At 43.6% G+C, this 19,824-nt stretch overlaps 1 protein-coding gene across 6 annotated transcripts in view; it reads left to right on the top strand.

Annotated features, from left to right (window-relative positions):
* Positions 1 to 19,824, top strand: part of LOC136588432 (agouti-signaling protein-like) — a 76,026-nt gene that overhangs the window by 22,443 nt on the left and 33,759 nt on the right. Inside the window, exon 1 of one of the 6 annotated variants that reach the window (XM_066587631.1) lies at positions 16,293 to 16,297. The exons of the other annotated variants lie outside the window; for them this stretch is intronic. The gene's annotated coding sequence lies outside the window, so the exon portion shown is untranslated. Of the gene's footprint in view, positions 1 to 16,292; positions 16,298 to 19,824 lie in introns of those variants that run through there. 6 annotated transcript variants of the gene reach the window in all.

Below are 19,824 nucleotides of genomic sequence, written 5' to 3'. Positions count from 1 at the left end.
TGCAAGAGTGTTACTTCTTCTGTGCATCGTAAATAAACATTCAAGGACTTAGCACTGTCCAGAAAAGATCCAGTATTCTGGTTTAATATTAAACTAAAGAAGAAAGGATCTTCCAGAACCTTCTAAATGATATAAAAATCTATTTAGACTTTATATGTAGACTTTATTTCATCTTGATAATTAAAAACAACATAGGAGAAATATAAAGTGGCTATAAGAGCGCCTCTGCTATGGTTCGAAACATGTAAGAGCGTGTCTGTCTTGTTTTATTTCACCTCCTATTAGAGATGAGCGAACGTACTCGGTAAGGGCGATTTCGCAATCGAGCACCGCGATTTTCGAGTACTTCACTACTCGGGTGAAAAGTACTCGGGTGCGCTGTGGGTGAGCGGGGGGTTGCAGAGGGGAGTGGGGGGTAGCAGCGGGGAACAGGGGGGAGCCCTCCCTCTCTCAATCCCCCCCCCACTCCCCGCTGCAACCCCCCACTCACCCACAGCGCCCCCGAGTACTTTTCACCCGAGTAGTGAAGTACTCGAAAATCGCGGTGCTCGATTGCGAAATCACCCTTACCGAGTACGTTCGCTCATCTCTACCTCCTATGTTATTTTTAATTATCAAAATGAAAAAAGGCAACATATATTTTTAGCTAATTTAGAAATTGCTTTGGTCTTGTGATGCTGTTGCTGAAGTGGTTTCTTCACCTCTCTTCACCAGCTTGCGTTTGAGCTCATTTGATCTGGTAGTTGGTGAGCCGATCCAATTAGTTTATTCTACGTTAATGTTAAACTATTGCTGCAAGTTGATTTGAGTAATTTGAGATAGCACTAATCTTACAACAGGACCTGGACTGGAAATTTGTTTGCAGCTCTGTGGCTTGGGGCCATACTCTACTTTTTTATAGCGTATATGCAAGGAGCACATTGCAACTCCACAAACTGCATGTAGGAATAGCAGGCTGAGGCAGCGGGAGGGTCTCTTAGAGCAGGGGTCTCCAACCACCGGTCCGCGGACCGGCGCCGGGCCGTTAGTTGTTTACTGCCAGTCCGCGGGCAGTAAAACACATGTGTCAAACACAAGGCCCGCGGGACGAATCCGGCCTCGTGTTATGTGGCCTGCGGCGTGCCGACGCCACTCACCAGTGAAGCGGTTACCAGCTGGGGTGCTGCAGCTTCCCGCTGGTAATCGTGCTGTTGCCAATGATCCTGGCGCACACTGACGTCAGTGTGCAGCCAGGATTCTCCTCCCCGAGTCCCCTGCTCATCAGTTCCGCAGGAGAGGACTCGGGGAGGAAGCGTGGCGGGCTACACACTGACGTCAGTGTGACCCGGGCTCAGCGTGAGCAGAGAGGGAGTGACGCTGACAGGAAGGAAGAGGTAAGTATATGGGTTGGGGAGCTGCTTATTACTGGGAGGGGCTGCTTATTTTTGGGGGGATGCTTATTTCTGGGGGTGGGGGCTGCTTATTACTGAGGGGAGGGGGCTGCTTATTACTGAGGGGAGGGGGCTGCTACTGGGTGGGGGGGTGGTTATTACTGGGTGGGAGGCTGCTTATTTCGGGGGGGAGGCTGCTTATTACTAGGGGTGGGGGCTGCCTATTACTGGGGGGAGAGGCTGTTTATTACTGGGGGGGGCTGGTTATTACTGGAAAGTGGGCTGGTTATTACTGAGGGGGAGGCTGCTTATTTTTTTGGGGGGGGGCTGCTTATTACTGGGGGTGGGGGCTGCTTATTACTGAGGGGTGGGGGGTGCTTATTACTGGGGGGGAAAGGCTGCTTATTACTGGGGGGAGAGGCTGATTATTACTGGGGGGAGGGGCTTCTTATTACTGTGGGGAGGGGCTGCTTATTACTGGGGGAGAGGCTGCTTATTACTGAGGGGAGGCTGCTTATTACGGGGGGGGGCTGCTTATTATTATTACTGAGGTGGGGGCTTATTATTATTACTGAGGTGGGGGCTTAATACTGAGGGGGCTTAATATTATTAATGAGGGGGGGCTTATTATTGAGGGGATGGGCTTATAATTATAACGTTGCTATGGGGGTTATTATTACTAGTTGGGCCACTGTGGGGTCGTTTATTTTACTGGGGCCACTATCAGGGTCACTATTAGGGCTCGTTCACAAGGCGCCTTCTTGAAGCGCTGAGGACTGTGGCACCAAACTACAGAGCGTCCCATGAGTAGGAGGAAGAGCCACCTCTGTGCAAGCAGCAGCCACCGCACCTGTACACCTGTTCAGACCTAGGTCAGTTTTCAAGGTAATCCTGCCGGGGAGAAGGGGGGAGATAAATTATATCCTGCCCTATGTGTGTGCTGGGGGGGAAGATAGATTATATACTGTCCACTGCCCGTTGTGTGTGCTGCCAGGCGGGAGGGGGGGATATATTATACTGCCCTATGTGTGTACTGCCAGGACATTCTAAATGTCATAATTAAATAAGTATGCACTAAACTCGAACCCCCTTTATAACCCTGCCCCATATAACCAAAGCCCCGCCCATGTCCCGCCCCACCCTTCCGGGCCTTGTAAAAATGGTCTTGCTTGAAGCCAGTTCCTGGTGCCAAAAAGGTTAGGGACCACTGTTTTAGAGAATCACAGCAGCACAATAGAATCGGCAATAGCAAAAAGTCACTTTGGCGTGATCTAACTGATGGAAAATCAAAAAAGTCCCCATCCCCATTTTAAGAACCACTTAGTAAAGTTGTGCCACAGTTTAGCTAAAAACGATTTGTTCAATTGTGGAGACACTTTATAAGGGTGCCCGAGAGCACCATTGAGCAAGGAACTGCTTCACAATGGAAATTATGAAGGGGCCACAGCATTGAACTAATACTTCTACACATAAAACCTGCAACAAATCTGCAATGTCTGAATATGTCCTAATACAGCTATACAATTCAATTTAAAGGGGTTGTCCCGCGCCGAAACGGGTTTTTTTTTTTCAACCCCCCCCCCGTTCGGCGCGAGACAACCCCGATGCAGGGACGTACAGAAAGCTTACCGGAGCGCTTACCTTAATCCCCGCGCTCCGGTGACTTCTATACTTACCTGTGAAGATGGCCGCCGGAATCCTCTTCCTCCGTGGACCGCAGCTCTTCTGTGCGGTCCATTGCCGATTCCAGCCTCCTGATTGGCTGGAATCGGCACGTGACGGGGCGGAGCTACACGGAGCCTGCATTCTGCACGAGCGGCTCCATTGAAGACAGCAGAAGACCAGGACTGCGCAAGCGCGGCTAATTTGGCCATCGGAGGGCGAAAATTAGTCGGCACCATGGAGACGAGGACGCCAGCAACGGAGCAGGTAAGTAAAAAACTTTTTATAACTTCTGTATGGCTCATAATTAATGCACAATGTATATTACAAAGTGCATTATTATGGCCATACAGAAGTGTATAGACCCACTTGCTGCCGCGGGACAACCCCTTTAATTGCATCTACTGAATCTATTTTCCCCTCCAAAGTATCAAAACAGGGGAGTGAAAAGACAACACTTTTCACTTTTGAGAAGTGTCTCTGGAAAGGATTATGTGCCATATGCCCCCCAGAAATAAATGTCAAAGGAATTGTCCTAGGGCTAATATATGGCTGTAAGGGATTATCTGGTACAGAGAACCAAGAATTTCTATCTTTACCACCTGTTTGACTGTCTTTGGGGGCTGCTTAATTGTTTTAGTTGTATCTACTAGCATAAGACTAAGATCAGTAGTTGAAGCGGCACTTCCTGATACACAGGCACGATTCCGGCGAGGACACGGCACCCGCAACCATATTGCAAAGTTTAGAAATATTGCAAAGTTTGAGAATACCAAAAGAATATCTACATGTGCTTCATCGAGTACATCAAGGCCTTTGACTGCATCGACCATGACAAGCTATGGCAGGCCCTACAAGAGCTGGGTATATCGGCACATCTAGTCAAGCTAATAAAATCGCTTTATACCAATCAAAAAACCACTGTGAGAACACAGTATGGGGACACAGATTGGTTTGGAATTGGCAAAGGCGTCCGATAGGGCTGCATCCTCTCACCCTTTTGTTTAACCTATATGCAGAAGTGATCATGCGTAAAATGGACCTACACAAATTGGAAATTGGAGTGAAAATAGGTGGAAGAAACATCAACAATCTCCGTTATGCAGAAGACACAACTCTGCTTACAGAAACAGAAGCAGGTCTGAAGCAAAACTGCAAAAAATGGCTACGTTCAAATCAAAATCGACAATGAGGTCATAGAATGCATGCGAGACTTCATCTTCCTTGGCTAAAAAATTGACAAGGCTGGAGAATCTATGCCATAGATAAAACGTAGGATAGCATTGGGGCGAAGCGCGATGCTGAACATGGACAAAATCTGGAAAAGTAGGGATATGGGCATCACAACTAAACGCGGGATAGTGCAAACAACTGTTTTCACCATAGCCATGTATGGATGTGAAAGCTGGACTGCAAAAAAAGCTGATAGAAGGAGGATTAATGTGCTTGAGCTGCGGTGCTAGCAAAAGCTGCTACGTATGCCCTGGACAGCGAGAGTAACAAACAGAGAAGTCCAGAATCATATAAGACCCGATATATCACTGGAGGGCAAGATGACCAGACTCAGACTCACATATTTTGGCCATGTAATGCGAGCAGAGTCACTAGAAAAATCTATAATGCTTGGACAGATCAGTGGCAAAAGAAGACCGAGCCGCCAAAGGATACGATGGCCAATATTGTCAAAGCTGATACTGGCATGGATATCACACAACTGAAAGAGGTCCAGAAGCTTGCTATAACATCATGTATTTTTGTTAGCCATTAAAATGTCTACAAAATTACTTGGTTTCTCTTACTGAGAACAATCACATTTTGCTCTACTGGCTAAGGGCTTAGTCAGACGGGCGTTTTTTGCCGCGATTTGCGCATGCGCATGCGTCCGGCGATTTTTTAAAACCATTGCTTCGCAATGGTATCGGACACATGAGCGCTTTTTATGCGCTCGTCCGAAAAATTATAGAACAAAAAATCGCAGATCGCACCTATCTGCGATCTGCGATTCCTGTTCGCTTCTGTATATGCGCTCAATGGGGCCGGCGGCAGCAGCGCCGACCCCATTGAGAACATATAGAAGACAAATCATTCTTCTCTGCCACAGCTGTAACAGCTGTGGCAGAGAAGAACGATGTTTGCCCATTGAATTCAATGGAGCGGCAATACAGCCGCTCCATTGAAAGCAATGGGCTGCCGGCGTGCGCGGGGTTAATTGTCGGGAAGGGGTTAAATATATAAACCCTTCCCTGCAATTCATGCTAAAATGTGTTAAAATAAAAAAAAATTGTATACTCACCTTTCCGCTGCAGCCGGAGTCCAGCCGCGGCCGCTGTCAGTTCTCCTGAACTGCTTCTTGGCACTATTTAGCCGGCGGGGCTTTAAAATCCCCGCCTGCTGAATGATCTGCTCTGATTGGTCACAGCCTGACCAATCAGAGGCCGGTTTCACTCACACACCCATTCATGAATTCATGAATGGGTGAGTGACTGCTGCCTCTCAGCGCTGAGCCAATCAGGGGCAGGTCTGACTCACATCCATTCATGAATTCATGAATGGGTGTGAGTGAGGCATGCCTCTGATTGGCTCAGCGCTGAGCCAATCAGGGGGCAGGTCTGACTCACACCCCCTTCACACCCACTGCAGGACGGCTGCCCGGAGCTGCAGGCAGAAGGTGAGAATGCAATTTTTTTTTTATTTTAACACATTTTAGGATGGATTGCAGGTAAGGGCTTATATATTTAAGCCCTTACCGACAATTCATCCCGGGCTCGCCCGCAGCGCATTGCTTTCAATGGAGACGGCTGTATTGCCGTCTCCATTGAATGCAATGCGCTGGACAGCTCCGGCCCGTTTCTAATGAAACGCGGCTAGGAGCAGATTTTCGGGCGACTTGCGCGCACCGGTCACGCGATTTGCGGATGCGCATCCGTCATGCGATCCGCAAATCGCGGCAAAAAACGCCCGTCTGACTAAGGCCTAACACAGTACCAAACCTTTTTTTTTTGTTTTACATCTGAAAGAAGCAGTACAAAAAACATGGAGGGAGCTCGCCTTTAGGGTCGCCAAGGGTCGTGAAACAACTAAACGGCTAACAACAACAACTAGTATAAATGAACTAAGATTTGCTACTAATGTGATGTCCTTATTTTATTAGATATGTCATAGATAGGTTCTCTTTAAATGTAAGTCATTAATTTAGGAAAAGCAATAGCTTGAAAGTCTTTAGGTGTTTTCCGTGGCATTATACCTAATAGACTGTTTTAAAAGTTTGTTTTTGCAGCCTAGTTATATGCTCTGTTTGAGTATACTGAGTGAATTGTTGCAGGAGTACTCATTACTCCCCCAAGGCCAATGACAAATTGAGGATTCGGATTGTGGTCTTCTATTAATGGGAGTTGATCATTGGGGACCCATATTTTGATAAGTGTTTTTCCATTTTATGATGTCCTGAACTAAAAAAAAGTTTGGACTGGAAGTTTGGAAGTATTATTGTACAGGTATGGAGAACTATGCATGGAATGCTCAACATAACGTTGCGCTGCATTTCACAGCTGTTTTGGGCTTTGGTCATGTTAAGGCTACTCAACACCATTCAACATCTAGAGCTCTTCAATCACGAACAGTTGAAGATACAGTTAAAGAGAAATTAAATTTCATTTGTATTGGTATCATTTTCCATATGTGACCATTTACCCCTTTCAACATGATGAAACTTGGGCATTTACAATGATTGATTTCTAGGAGGGAATGATTATACAAGCATTTACAAGAAAACAGATGACACTGACTTGAACATTTTACTAACTAAACTGACCTGGGTATTGATGGATTTGAGGTAAGAATGGTTACATTAAGTAGCACAACAAAACTGACATGCATTTTGGGGGATAAATTTGACTTAAGCTATTTTCAAATGCAACAGAATATTGTAGTACTGAAGATCCTTCCCATACATTTGAATGGGGTTGATTCTCCAAGATGTGCATGGATTTCTGCATCAAATACCACATCTACATCCGCACCATTGGTGTGGATTTCGACTCGGAATCAGGTACACAGTTGACTTCAATCTGCATAAAAGCTTACTCTCACCTAGGAATATTACACACTGGCAGTCCCAAAAGCACAGCGTGTACCATCACCCCACACCGCTATTGAGCATTGGTTTGCTTATCACTCATTGTTCAGTTTTGGCAGACATAAAAATCAAACAATGATCAGCCTATGCAAACAGGCAGCCATTCATCTATGAACAACTGCCTGTATACCGTGAATGGAGGTGAGTGGCCGGAAGTGATCTCCGACATACTCCATTCACAGAATGATTATTGCTCCTATATAAAAGCACAGGAATGATAATAATTGGAATGACTGTTGGGTGCTCAACCACCTGACTACAGCTCCATCCAAAAGGACCTTTATTTTTCGTAGAAGATCTGTCAACGAGGCTGCACTGATGGCTTCGTTTTCAGTCTTTATCTCTCCTCTCCTAAACTGAAAATGGTGCGTTTTCTCAGAAATACATAGAATTGTTTAACAATTCTTTCTGATAAGTAAGTTCGCTAATGATATAATGGCATAAAGCCCAGAGAAACAGATGTTTTTATCTGATGTTTTGATAGATTCATGTCGATGATGACGTGGGTCCACCATGATCACAGGTGATGTTTTGTTTTTAGTAAATTTATGTCTTTGAAAGTTCTAATTAACTACTTATTGTTTATTCCTGTCCTTTTGACCACAATGCCTATTAAAACTTGCAGATGTGAATTATGTAGTATGGGAAATTTCAATGTTATGTAAATTCTCATATTCTGTGTGTAAACCTCATTTACTGGTGAAGAAGGCTATAAACAAATGATGCCCTTGTTGCAATAAATCTGGAGTTTCTTTGACCTCACCATGTCTGTGTCTGTGAGATTAACACATCTCCCCATATGGCTCTTAGCTGTATATACTATGATCCTGGAGGGATGACTAAGTCTTAGTGGGTAATAAATTGTCTACTTTGACACATATGTTGCTGTTCCCCTCCCTTTACAAACAGTAGAGCACTCTTTGGTGGGAGAAAAGGGGGTGTTTATTATTGCTATTGGCAAATCAAATCTGATATCTACGATGGGAATGCCTTCTCCTTCAGATACTGCTGCACTAAGACCTAATGCATGATCTGGGGTCTCAATTAATGCTTGGTTTTGTTGGGGGGTTCTATATTAATACAAGAGTTTTCCAGACAATTTCTATTGATGACCTATCCTCAGTAAAGATCATCTATAGTTGATCAGCTGGGGTCTACCACTTGGGACCTCCGCTGATCAGCTGTTCAGGCAACTACTGTCAGTGCTACAACACAGATAGCTCCAACCCCTGTGTAGTGGCTATCACTGGTAATTGCAAGTACAACATTCACTGATTTTAATGGGAGCCACGCTTACAATTACCAGTGACAGCCACTACATACGGCTCAAAGTGATCTGTTTTGATGATTGTTAGTATGGTCATTCTGGCACATACAGTTCCATTATTGTAGACAGTATATTCCTGTTTACACAGGGCAATGTGCTGCCGACAGCTGATGATTTTTGGTGCCGTATGAAAGATACAATCACCCGACAAACAAGAGTTTGCTCATTTGTCAAATGATCACCCGTACCTTCATATCTGGCAATGATCAGATGAACAAATGTTTGATCAAACATTTATTCCTGATTTTCTGCCTGCATAAAAGGGACTTTGAGGCAACTCTTCATCATGTCCCCGTTACAAACTTCCATTCATCTGTGAGAGGACATCCTTTCTAACCAGATTAGACCATTCTTATTTTATCCCATATGGTTTTCGTATTGGCCACAGAACTTCTTCATAAACATATGGAATATATCATTGCCAAAAAAATCTGTCTTCTGCTCCTCAAAATAATGATTTTTTTTGCTAGTCTTTATCAGTTAAAAAAATCTATGAAAATATTGGACTGAGTGAAGCATTTGTGTTCGGTATGTCACAAGTTGTCCGCATTTCTTGTCTTGCCAAGTCTTTTTATTGAAAACAAACTGTGAAATGCTGGGGAAGTGGCTTGCCACAGAATATTCTTAAAGCTTGCTGTATTATCTGGAAAGTCATAATGTGACTGAGGATGAGAAACATTTCTTTAACCCTGTTTGCCCTTTTCTACATGCAGTAAACTCTCAGAGTTCATGTCATAAAAATGTTTGAGTTCAATATTGTATTTACCCTGAAGCAACTGATACAAGGTGAGATTGGAAGGGTCGTGACATGTGTAAGACTTTTCAGCTCTCTAGTACATAACACCATTTTATCATTTACTTAATGGAACCCTCATGACATATAAATAAATTGTATCTGAGTTTTGCCTATAGAAATGTAAACCCACTATTGTGTTGGGGTTTTGGCCCACCAAGGGTTCCACTAGTATTCTGGTGGACCAGTTTGACTGGGATCAATGTCTTCTTCTCCTGTATCTACAACTTCAAAGGGAACTTTTCACTTTCAAATAGAACCATAAGCTAAGTTATGGTGCTGTCCAGGGAGGTAACAAGGAGCCAGGAAATATATTTATACTCAACCACTCCCCTGTTCCCACGCTGTCCACCGTTGAAGTCCACACGCAGTCTAAAAATGTAGTTCTTTTCAGACCATTGTGTGCACACTCCCATAAATGTCTACGGGAGAGTCTGTGCATAGCAGCCTGAGAAGAATCAGATTTTCTGACTGCGTGTGGACTTTACCGAAAATGGGAAAATGGGTGAGTATAAAAATTACATCCTCCGTCTCACCATCACCTTCCCGAATGGCAGAACAACTTAGTTTATGGTGCTGTTTGGAGGTGACAGGTTCTCTTTAAGAGTTCACATCCGTAAAAAGACCAAATACAGTAGTCAATAAACAAGCCAAGTCTGTTACACAGACAGGCAGATGCAAAGTCATAAAATTAATAGCAGCAGTTTTACAACAAAGCACCGTTCCTCGGGCAGAAGCATAAGATAGACTAGAAGCTTAAAGGCATAATGATCTGGTAAACAGGTAACTTTAAAACAATTTATATACAAATCTAGAGGGTGGAGACAAACAGTCTCCAATAAGCTTAATAAATACCAGGGCTGGATGGAACATGAATTCTGACACAACTTGTATTGACACCCTGTATGGATTTCAAGGGGCTTTCTGGCTTTTTCTTCCTTATCCAGCCCTCTTCAAAAATAAAAAATTTATTCCCAATCCTAATTATGTTTATTTTTTTATACCCTTCCACCCACAGCCGGACTGTCCATCTGGCAGACCCATTCTGGCTCTATCTATTTGTAAGCTCGTGTTCGAGTGGGGGTTAGAAACTTTAGGGTTAGTTGCAAATAAGGCACAAAGCAGTTTCTTTGCTTTACTGAACTAAGGCAACCAACACTGGGAATGGAGACAATAGCTTAAGTTGAACACTTAGAGGCAGTCTTTATGATCAAATATCACTTAAAACAATGGAAAAAAGTCCAGCAGAAGAGGCGGAATACGTACCTTACAACAACAAACTGGTATGAGCAGTGATCTGAGGATAACAGCTAAGCTTGATTTTCCCTGATGCGGTGACTTCCCATCAGATTGGTGCTCAGTCTATGACCTATCTATGTCCTTAGCTGTTGCAGTCATGATGCCTATAGTCCCAACGTATTTGGCACCCAACTGTTGTAGATCCACTTCCAACACGTTTGCTACACTTTACTTTTACTAAAACTCGGGACACTACCACTAAATCACAATGCCCAACAAAACTTCTGAAAGGAAGTGCGCACATAACAAGGGTGTACGCACCTGACAGCGGCCCTGAAACCAGATAATCCTCCCAAACTGCTACATCACAGCAACCCCTCACTGTTCTCACACACTAGCTGCCTCTTGACTGGAAAACTACCCAGAGGTTCATGTGAGCAACGTGGTGCATTAACATCCTTGCTATGTTGTTACCCAAAAATCATAGTGTATGGGCTACCATTCCCAAGCGCCAAATTAAACGGGAAATGGTTGAAGCAACACTCATGGGAACCACTGCATGCCATGAATATAAAATTAGTCTCTGTCCCAAAGTTTTGCAACAGACAGAATACACATAATAAAATATAAGTTTTATTCCCTGAACTTCACCCGTACAGAAAAAAACACATAAAACTCTTTCTCCCCTCTTGATCTATATCTTGGCCTTGGCCAGGCCATTGATATCAGTGAATCGCTTCTACAAGAAATACAACAACGAAAGGTGGGAAAAAATCTAGTTATACTGGAACACCATACCCTTATTATCACTAGCCAGATCATATATAACTTTGTGATAACTCATCCATAATAAGCCAGAATAAGTTTTTTTTACTGTTATATTATTTTCTAAATTGGAAAACTTTCAATAAAAACTATTGTTGAAAATAAAAAAACACATAAAACTAAGGTCAGATTGAGACTAGTGTGGGCACAACTACGGTACAGAGTGTAGTTGCATCTAAGGGCTCAGTCACACGGGCGCATCGGCACCCATACACCGGCGCCGATGTGCCCGTGTAACTGGCAGTTAGAAGACGGACGTACCTGAAGACGGACGTCTCTCTCCAGCGCTGATGAAAGAACACATGACCAGCAATGAAGCCGGTCACATGTTCTTCCTCCAGGCGCTGCAGAGAGACGTCCGTCTTCAGGTACGGCCGTCTGCTGGCTGCAGTAACACGGGCGCCGATGTGCCCGTGTGACTGAGCCCTAAACGAGTGGAATTTCTTTCCCTTGGCCGTTTTTTTAAACTTCGTACTTAAAACTTTACTACGTTCTGGAAAGATAGGGCATGTCCTATCTTTTCTTGCTCATGCAATTAAGGGGTGAGAATGCCGATAATGAAAACAAAACCACTAAAATCCTATTGAAATCAGTGGTTTCGTTTTGTCCCATTAAGCAGCCATGATTATCAGAGAAATTCATGCTTGTCTGAATAAACCCTAAACATAGTATAGCATAAAATCAGATAACCAGTCCTCCACTCCTTATATATACCATTTCCCCCTTTCTGATTGGTTTGTGCAAGGTATGGAAAGTGCAGCCATATCACAAATGACGATATGTTGCCTACTTTTTAATTTGTAGAATTTTAAAGGTTATAGATATTTCGCCTGTGGGTTACAGTAGGCTCTTAAGAATGCAAGATGTACAATCTATACAATAAATGGAGAAAAAAAACCATTATTGAAAAACTGCTGTAATATGGTTGATCCAAGTGTCTGGTATGGCAATAGTTCGTGGACACACTGTATGCAGACTAGATATGTCTGCATCATGGAAGCACGTCCAGACGATGATAAACAATATTTACAATATATGGGCCTAACCACCCTAAAATCTAATCTGGAAAAACAATGCTAAACATTCTGTAAAAATATTATGTACCACCATATTTCCTCACCAAGGGTTCTGACTTGTGTTAGAAGCAAAGGCTGTAGCTTTCAGAAGAGGAACAAGGTTGTTGTAGAGCTTTTTGGGGCTCTTTTGTGGGAAAACAAATGTTGTGGATTATTGACTTACAGTTTTAATTTTGCACTGACTCCTACTTGTGTTGAATATCCGGCATGATACTTGAGATGTCATCTAACATTATCTATGACATGGTCTGCTGATGTGGCATTTCCACCAGACGTTCGAATGACTTGTGTGGCATTGATGGTATGCAGCTGTGTATTGTATACCCTGAAGCAATGCTGTGTCTAATTACCTCACAATGTTTATTTTCTAGCACATCAGAAATTCCTGTGTCGAAACCTAAAATCACATTGTGCCACATGTTCTAGGTCTTAACTTTTCAAGACCCCTCTAATTTATTTCTGTTGCTTCATATTCCTACTTTAATACAGCAGGAAATTCAATCTGTTGGTACATAGTTACCTTATTTCATCATAAACTGTTCTACTTTATTTAATTAAAGGCCATATGGACATCATGGATAAATAGTACCATAGTATGTTAGGCTGAATGAAGACAATGTCCATTTAGTTCAGTCTGTTTTCACCCCCCTTGTTGATCCAGAGGAAGGCAAAAAACCCAAGAGGCAGAAGCCAATTTGCTCAATCAGGGGAAAAAATTCATTCCCGATTCCATAATGGCAGTCAGAATAAGCCCTAGATCAACGTTTGATAGCTCCTACCTAAATGTAAGACCCGGAACAACAACCCTGCTTATCACCTAATCTCTATATCCTCTAATATCATTGCGCTCTAGAAAGACATCTACCCCCCTCTTAAACTCCTCTATGGATGGTGGGGTCTCACAGAGCAGCTCGCACTCTGCAATATATGAAGAGATATTCAACTAAATGACGACTGTAGAGAAAATGCCTGACTGCTTGAGGTTTCCCTCAAGGGTTCCACAAGATGTACTAGAAGCAAACTCTTTTAAACCCTTCCTGACATCCATCATACATGTACATTAGATATCTGGTGTCAGTGTTAAGAGCGAGTCCACTCCATAGTGGCAGGTGCCAGCTATCTTGAAATATTACACATGGCCACAACGGCTGGAATCGGAGTTAACTCCAAACCTGGCCTTCCAATCATTTATATACCGGTGTCTCCTGAAAAAAAATCCCCATACCCAAAACCTACAGAGTGTTGTTCAGCTACCATGTCCACCTGGGGCTTAGTGAAGCCTTCTATGCCTGTTGTGTGCTCCTTCCTATTAAGCCCTGTCTGTAGCAGGACTTAATAGGAACATATTACATGTACAATATACTGCAATACTGAAGTACTGCGGTATATTATATACAAAATCGGATAATTGCTAGCTCAAGACCCTATGGGGACTAAAGAAGAAATAAAAGTAAGATTAATAAAGATTTTAATTACTAGTAAATTAAAAAATATTAAAAGTTTTAACCCCCCTCCCCCTTTTCACGATCATTGCACCAAAAAAATTAATAAAAAAATCTGCATTGCCATATCCATAAAAGTACAGTTTACTAAAATATCACATTATTTATTATGCATGGTGAATACTTACAGAAAAAAATGCAATGCCACTACTGAGTTTTTTCCTCTAATAAAAAATGTAATTAAAAGCAAACAAAAGCCATATGTAACGTATCCCTGATAATAGTACTAATAGAAGGTACAGAGCGTCCCACAAAAAAAAGCCCTCCTACCTGCACATCATTGATGAAAAAATAAAAATGTTATGGCGGTCAGAGGATGGCACCAGAAAGTAATTTTTTTCTGAGGGCTCAGTCACACGGCCGTTTTTACGTGCATTTATTCGCACATAAAAAAGTTTGCACTGCGTGCGTTAAAAAAAGACGCATGACCACATCTGTTGCCACCCATATGTTCTATCTGTTGTCTGTTCGAATTTTATGCGCATGTAAAATTCACACATGTGACCGCTGCCATTGGAAACAATGACCGAGATAGGTTGTTGTTCCGGAGATCGTTGATTGGAAAGCATTGGTTCTATTTAGTGCGATCTTTTTAATACGCGAATAATCGGACGTTAAAACGCCCGTGTGACTTAAACCTTAGGCCTTAGTCAGACGGGTGTTTTTTTGCGCGATCTGCGCATCGCATGTCGGATGCACATGCGCAAATCGCGTGACCGGAGGCGAAAAATCGCCGGAAAAATCTGCACCTAGCCGCGTTTATCGTCGCTGCAAAACGCCCATCTGACCGGAGTAAAATCGCCGTGCGCATCAAAATGCGTATGAAACTTAGACTGGCCGGCGAAAAAAACGCAGCTAGCTGCAGTAAATGATTTTGGTACGCACATAAAATGCCGAACGCAGATAGGCACGATCTGCGAATCGTCGTGTCCTATAATTTATCGCATATCCGCATAAAAAGCAGACATGTGACCGATACCATAGCGAACCATTGGTTCTATATATGCGCGAATCGCATGCGCAAATCGCGCGAAAAAACGCCCGTCTGACTAAGGCCTTAAAGGTATTTTTTTAAGCAATATAACATAAAATAACTATATCAATTTGGTATTGCTGGAATCATGCTGAATCACAAAATACAGATAACATGTCATTTTTATCACAACATGAACTGCTTAAATAAAATAAATCTTGTGTAGCGCCAACTTATTCTGCAGCATTTTCAAGTTATTTATTACACCCCCTCACCAAGCTGGGTGATAATTTTACTGACTTTGGAAGGATGGAAGCTGAGTCAACCTTGCGCTTGCTACCTAAACCACGCAGGGATTGAACTCGCAACCTTCAGATCATGAGCAAGAGCCTAGGACTGCATTTCTGCTGCCTTAACACTCCACACCACATGAGGCTCTAAAAATCAACCCTCTCCAAAAATTGCAAAATTGCATTTTTGTTTTACTTCAACTTTCTTCAAAATATTTCAACACATTATTGTAAATGGTACGTTAAATGGCAACATTGAAAAATACACTTGTCCTGCAAAAAATAGCCTTTAGGCCTCATGCTCACGGCCATGACGGAATATCGCAGCGGAGTCCGTCACAGCGCCCCCCAAAGACCCCATACTCACCTCTCTGGATCCGCAGCTTGAATCCTATCTGGCGAGCCAGTGCACATCCGCAGTACAGCGCATGACGCTTTGGTGGTGAGCGCTGACGCATAATCACGCGATACTTCCGCTGTGCGCACAGCGGAACTATCGCGTGACGGTTGGCTACTATTGACAACAATGGAAGCTGACCATGCGTTTTTCTGCGGCAATTAGAGCATGCCATGTTTTTTTTTCACGCTGTAGAATTCTGCGGTAGATTTCCGCAGAATGAACATTGAGCTACGAGGGACTGCTGATAAGACTTTGACTTTGTGTTCTTTTTTTGTTTCTATGGTAACGAATGTTACATCACATGAAAGCCTTATGTGTCTAATATATGTTTTCAAAATTTTGTGTTTGTAGCTTATGGCAACAGTGATCTCGGCACGTGGGAAAACAAAATGGCGGAGTCTAAGGCGATATTCACAGCAAATGAGGGCAGAGGAGTGATAAAATTCTTGTTTCTGCAAGGAAAGTCCGCGAAGGATATTCATGGTGATATGTCGCAGACATTGGGGGATCAATGCCCTTCATATTCTACAGTTAAGAACTGGGTTACCAAATTTAAAACGGGCCACTTCAGCACCAATGATGAGGAACGTCCTGGACAATCGAGAGAGGTTGTCGTTCCGGAGATCGTCGATGCTGTGCACAACCTCATACTGGAGAATCGGCCAACTTCAACTAAAGGAATAGCAGACATCATGGGGATTTCTGGTGAACATGTTTGTGTCATTATTAGAGATGAGCGAGCATACTCGTCCGAGCTTGATGCTCGTTCGAGTATTAGGGTGCTCGAGATGCTCGTTACTCGAGACGAGCACCACGCGGTACTCATCTCGATTAAACGAGCACTGACCATTGAATTCAATGGAGCCGGCAATACAGCCGGCTCCATTGAAAGCAATGCGCTGCGGGCGATCGCGGGATGAATTGTTGGGAAGGGGTTAAATATATAAGCCCTTCCCTGCAATTATTCCAGAAATGTGTAAAAATAAAAAATATATATATACTCACCTTTCCGCTGCAGCCGGAGTTCAGCTGCGGCCGCCGGCAGTTCTCCTGAACTGCTTCTCTATACTATTCAGCAGCCGGGGCTTTAAAATCCCCACCTGCTGAATGAGCTGCCTCTAATTGGTCACAGCCTGACCAATCAGAGGCAGGTCTCACTCACACACCCATTCATGAATTCATGAATGGGTGAGTGACTGCTGCCTCTCATTGGCTCAGCGCAGGGACCAATCTGATTGGTGGACTACCTTCAAAATGGTTCCACCATCAATGCAAGGTATTACATTGAACTTTTGGACCAATTGAAGGCAGCTCTGAAGGCCAAAAGGTGTGGCAAGCTGTCCAAAGGTATCTTGTTCCTGCAAGACAACGCCTCCACTCACACTGCACAAGCGGCCACGGCAAAACTGGTGGAGCTAGGCTTCCAGCTGGTTGACCACCCACCTTATTCACCAGCTAGCTCCCTCTGACTATCATCTGTTTCCAAACCTGAAGAAACACCTCCATGGCATTTCTGATGCCATGGCTACGACGGATGACTGGTTTGAGGCACAACCGAAATCCTTCTTTTTGCAAGGCTTACAGAACTTGGAATAGCGATGTAAGAAGTGTTTTGGCATCAGTGGAGAGTATGTGGAATAAATGTAAAGTTTCATCTTCCTATCTCATTTCTTTCTGGGTAAAGCCAAAGACTTATCAGCAGGCGAGAGAACAGGAGATGCAGCTGCTACTTGGACATAGCTGCCTAACGTTAATGTGATTTTTGGCCATGTGAAAGAAGCCTTTCTCTTGCTGGCTCTTTGTAGTTGTGTCACTACTGCTCACTCACTCTCACACTGGTTGCTGCTTCTGTAATGCAGTTCACAACCTTTTATACAGGGCACTGACCTGCACCCAGAACTTTCTTGAACCTTCTGGCTCACTCCAGAAAGGGGAGGTAGTAACTCCCTCCCTCTCACTCTTGCCTTACCAATGGGCTTCCTCTGGGAGGTGACGTGCTAGTCAAGTCACCGTCCATTTTATAGACAGAGCAGAACCTCTCCAGGAGCTGCACACTGTGCTTCACAAACATAGCTCCTAAAATGCCTCTGTTAACCCCTTCCCTGCTGTCGTACTTGGTTAGCAGATGGGGGCCTTTACACAGCACTGGTAAGTGCTGCACTAACTGGGTGCTTGGTCAGTCTCTGCTCTTCTTGCTCCCCTTTCTGGACTGGAGAGTACAGGGTCTAACACCCAACATTTGGCCAGCAGTAAGCAGTATAAAGGGGGGTGCGGGGCACCGCTCACTCCCCTTACCAAGATGTCCCTAGCTCAGCCTGAAATTCGTTGGATGTTGTACTTGGTTTATTTGTTATATTTCAAGCCAAATTTTGTAGGGTTCTCTTATCAATTTTCCTTTTTTTCACCACATCCTGGAAGGTTAATGAGTAGCACATGTTTTGATAACATTTTGAACTGTTGATGCCGGGATGGCAAGGTGTGCCCTTTAGACTGCTTGTACTTAGTGATAATAGCCCTTCTGTCCTGTCAGACAGCTCTATTGTCTTTGGCATTGTGAACAAGGGATAGGGAATAGAACGGCGTTTTTAGGCATCCAGTCCACCATTCATCAGTTAATTAAACTCAGTTGAGTGCTGACAAAGTGTGGACAGGCAGGTCTAATTTGTAATTAATCACAGCTTAGTCTCATTTTGTTCTTTCTGCTATTAATCCTGTGAGGAGCAACAAAATACATGTGACCCATAGGACAACATCCAGTGATCAGAATATGCAAACCACTGAATTCCCTTGGGTTTTAGTACTATTAGACTGTAATCCCTGAAATATAACTTATACTACATTTGAATAAAACCACCCAACAAAAGTAAAGTCAGAATCAAAATGAGGGCCCACATGAAAAGCCTAGAGTGATGGACATAAACTGTCGTATCCTATATTGACATACACTCGCTGTAAAAAAAATCAAATGTAACTTTCTCTGTGTGATTGTAATGTTGATATAAGTGAGTGATTACAATATCAGAGCAAAAGAATTATGTATCGTGAAAAACGGAACACTTGTAGGGAGTCGCTAGTACCCTTTTGTACTGCCTCTAGCTTGGATACAAGATGTGATACATGTGGGCATGGAGGCTGTAGTACCCTGTTGTACTGTCTTTAGCTTGGAAACAAGATGTAATACAGGTGGGCATGGAGGCTCTAGTACCCTGTTGTACCACCTCTAGCTTGGATACAAGATGTGATATGGGTGGGCATGGAGGCTCTAGTACCCTTTTATACCGTCTCTAGCTTAGCTACAAGATGTGATACATGTGGGCATGGAGGCTCTAGTACCCTGTTGTACCACCTCTAGCTTGGATACAAGATGTGATATGGGTGGGCATGGAGGCTCTAGTACCCTTTTGTACCATCCCTAGCTTAGCTACAAGATGTGTTACATGTGGGCATGGAGGCTCCAGTACCCTGTTAGGTTGCCTCTAGTTTGGATGCAATATGTAATACGAGCGGTCGTGGAGGCTCTAGTACCCTGTTGTACCACCTCTAGCTTGGATACAAGATGTGATACGGGCGGGCATGGAGGCTCTAGTACCCTGTTGTACCGCCTCTAGCTTGGATACAAGATGTGATATAGGTGGACATGGAGGCTCCAATGCCCTGTTGGACCGCCTCTAGCTTGGATGCAGGATGTGATACGGGTGTGCATGGAGACATACAGGTTCCGTATAGTGTCATGCGGCATATTGGTCCACATTTGCTGTAACTGAGCCTCTAGACCGCACAAACGCGTAGGATATTGAAGTTGGTGTCCTAGATTTTCCCATACACATTTTATTGGTAATAAATCTGATGACCGGGCAGAACACAGCAGTTTGACAATGTTGTGGAGACATTCCTGTGACTCCCTTACTGTACATAGCCGAGCCTTAAACCTGCCGGAAAATGCCTCTTGGAAGCTGCCATGAGAGGAACACATATGGACGTGGCTGCAGGATGTCCTGAACATATCGCTGAGCTGTTATCACCCCTAGTACCACTAATAGGGCTGACCAGCTATTGAATGCGATGGACCTCTAGGAAGTCACACCAACATTGGGGCAGTGTTCTGCTCCACAGCAAACATGAGGATGGAGCAATTGGTTCTACAGTGCTATCTATTGAAAGGCAGCATTCTGGCAAGTCAATGTTAGACTTATTAATAAACCTTGTAACAATGAACTGGAATTGTGAACCAA

This window comes from Eleutherodactylus coqui, chromosome 13 (assembly GCF_035609145.1).
Source record: "Eleutherodactylus coqui strain aEleCoq1 chromosome 13, aEleCoq1.hap1, whole genome shotgun sequence".
Lineage (NCBI taxonomy): Eukaryota > Metazoa > Chordata > Amphibia > Anura > Eleutherodactylidae > Eleutherodactylus > Eleutherodactylus coqui.
Note: the sequence above shows the minus strand (reverse complement) of the source record. Positions and strands in the feature narration are given on the sequence as shown.